The sequence below is a fragment of the Vombatus ursinus genome, unplaced genomic scaffold (assembly GCF_900497805.2).
Source record: "Vombatus ursinus unplaced genomic scaffold, bare-nosed wombat genome assembly UNPS02005459.1, whole genome shotgun sequence".
Lineage (NCBI taxonomy): Eukaryota > Metazoa > Chordata > Mammalia > Diprotodontia > Vombatidae > Vombatus > Vombatus ursinus.
The window spans coordinates 82,435-86,002 of NW_020945237.1; positions in this window are offsets into that span (position 1 = coordinate 82,435).

Genomic DNA, 3,568 nt, shown 5'->3' on the forward strand with positions numbered 1-3,568 from the left:
TGATTTTTTTCATCATTCAGAGAGAATTGTCACCCTGGCAACCAGCACACCATGCTGTCAGAATGGCAACTCTGATTCCTCAAGTTCACTGTTAGAAAGGATAGACATTTCACTCAATGGATGAAGGCTCTCTCCTGTTGGCCTTCAGCAAAAATGTAGCTGAGCAAAAAATCTACCCTAGCAGGGCCCTACAAAGAAGAATGACTCCCCTCAGATCCAACAGGTTTGCTAATGGTAAAGAAGGGAGGGAGATGAGCATTGTTTGAACCTTACTCTCATCAGATCTGACTCAAGAAGGGAATAACATAATCAGTTAACATAACTGATCATAACATAAACATAAGCCTTTGGTTCATCTAATTTAAAAAAAGAAGGAAACCAAATTACTAGTATCAAGAATGAAAAGGGTGAAACTACCACCAAGGAAGAGGAAATTAAAACAACGATTAGGAATTATTTTGCCCAACTATATGCCAACAAATCTGACAATCAGTGAAACGGATAAATATTTACAAAAATATAAATTGCCCGGATTAAAAGAAGAAGTAAAATACTTAAATAACCCCATCTCAGAAAAGGAAATTGAACAAGCCATTGGTGAACTCCCTAGGAAAAAATCTCCAGGGCCAGATGGATTTGCATGTGAATTCTATCAAACATTTAAAGAACAATTAATTCCAATACTATACAGACTATTTGATAAAATAGGTAAAGAAGGAATCTTACCAAATTCTTTTTGTGATACAAATATGGTACTGATACCTAAACCAGGAAGAGTCAAAACAGAGAAAGAAAATCATAGACCAATTTCTCTAATGAATATTGATGCAAAAATTTTAAACAATATTAGCATATAGATTACAGCAACTTATCACAAGAATAATACACTATGACCAGGTAGGATTGATACCAGAAATGCAGGGCTGGTTCAATATAAGGAAAACTATCAGCATAATTCATCACATCAACACCAAAACTAACAGAAACCACATGATCATCTAATAGATGCAGAAAAAGCTTTTGACAAAATGCAACACCCATTCCTATTAAAGACACTAGAGAGCATAGGTATAAATGGAGTCTTCCTTAAAATAATAAATAGCATCTATCTAAAACCTTCAGCAAGCATAATATGTAATGGGGACAAGCTAGAAGCATTTCCAATAAGCTCAGGGGTGAAACAAGGATGTCCATTATTGCCACTGTTATTCAATATCATACTGGAAACGTCAGCTTTAGCAATAAGAGAAGAAAAAAACATTGAAGGTATTAGAATAGGCAAAGAAGAAACAAAGCTATCACTCTTTGCAGATGACATGATGTTATACTTAGAGAATCCCAGAAAATCAAGTAAAAAACTACTTGAAATAATAAAGAACTTTAGTAAATTTGCAGGCTATAAAATAAACCCACGTAAATCATCAGCATTTCTGTATATCACCAACAAAGCCCAACAGCGAGAGATAGAAAGAGAAATTCCATTTAAACTTACTGTGGACATTATAAAATATCTAGGAGTCTACCCCCCGAAACAAACCCAGGAACTCTATGAACAAAATTACAAAACACTTTTCACGCAAATAAAGTCAGATCTAAATAATTGGAAAAACATCAGTTGCTCATGGGTAGGCTGAGCTAATACAGTAAAAGTGACAATTCTACCTAAGCTAATTTACTTATTCAGTGCCATACCAAAAAGTTATTTTACACAGTTAGAAAAAATAATAACAAGATTCATTTGGAAGAACAAAAGGTCCAGAAAATCAGGAGAACTAATGAAAAGAAATGCAGGGGAAGGTGACCTAGCCATTTCAGATCGTGAATTGTATTATAAAGCAGCAATCATCAAAACTGCTTGGTACTGGCTAAGAAATAGAGTGCTGGATCAGTGGAATAAGTTAAATATGCAAGACACAGTATTCAATGACTATAGTAATCTATTATTTGATAAACCCAAAGACCCCAGGCTTCTTGGATAAGAACCCACTCTTTGGGGAAAAAAAAAAACTGCTGGAAAAACTGGAAAAGAGTATGGCAGAAACTCAGCATAGACCAAAATCTCACACCATATACCAAAGTAAAGTCAAAATGGGTTCATGATTTAGATATAAAGGCTGATACTATAAAGCAAACTGGGAGAGCAGGGAATAGTTTACCTGTCAGATCTATGGAGAAAGAAGAATTCATGACCAAACATGAGATTGAGAATATTACGAAAAGCAAAATAGATAATTTTGATTACATTAAATTAAAAAGGTTTTGCATAAACAAAGCCAATGCAACTAAGATTAGAAGGAAGGTAGAAAATTGGGAAAGAATTTTTACAACCAGTCTCTCTGATAAGGGCCTCATTTCTAAAACATATAGAGAATTAAGTCAAATTTATAAGAATACAAGCCATTCCCCAATTGATAAATGGTCAAAGGATGTGAATGGACAGTTCTCAGATGAATAAATTAAAGCCATCTATAGTTATATGAAAAAATGCTCTAAATCACTATTGATTAGAGAAATACAAATCAGAACAACTCTGAGGTATCACATCACACCTATGAGATTTGCCAAGATGACAAAACAAGAAAACAATACATGTTGGAGAAGATGTGGGAAAATTGGAGCACTAATGCATTGTTGGTGGAGTTGTGAAATGATCCAACCATTTTGGAGAGCAATTTGGGACTATGCCCAAAGAGCTATAAAAATGTGCATACCGTTTGACCCAGCAATAACATTTCTAGGGCTATATCCCAAAGAGATCACACAAATGGGAAAAGGACCTACAAGTACAAAATTATTCATAGCACCTCTTTTTGTGGTGGCAAAGAATTGAAAATTGAGAGGATGCCCATCAGTTGGGGAATGGCTGAACAAGTTGTGATATATGAATGTGTTGGAATACTATTGTGCTATAAGAAATGATGAACAGGCTGACTTCAGAAAAACCTGGAAAAACTTGTATGGTCTGATGCTGAGTGAAGTGAGCAGAGCCAAGAGAACTTTGTACACAACAGCCACGTTGTGTGATGCCTAATATTGATAAACTTAACCCTTCCTGGCAATACAAGGATCTAAGACACCTCCAGAGACCTTGTGATGGAAAATGCTATCCACACCCAAAGAAAGAACCATGGAAGTTGAATTGCTATTTTTTTTTCCTCTTCTGAGTTTTGTTTCCTCTTTCTGATGGTTGCTCCTACTGGTTTTAATTTTTACTTACAAAATCACTAATGTGAAAATATGTTTAATAGGAATGTATATGTATAGCCTATATCAGATTGTGTGCTGTCTTGGGGAGGGTGGTGGAGAGGAAGGGGGAGAAAAATTTTAAACTCAAAAGCATATGGAAGTGATTGATAAATCAAAATAAATTAATTTAAAAAAGAATGTTATGGAATATTATATACCCTATGGAATTCAGAAAAATATGGCAAACATGGATGATGTGATACAAAGTGAGGGAAATGGTCAAAAGAATGATATAAATAACTATAATAATATTTTTTAAAAAGCAATACAGCTGTAGAAAATATGACAGTTATATTAACACCAGATTACCAGAGTTAAAGGA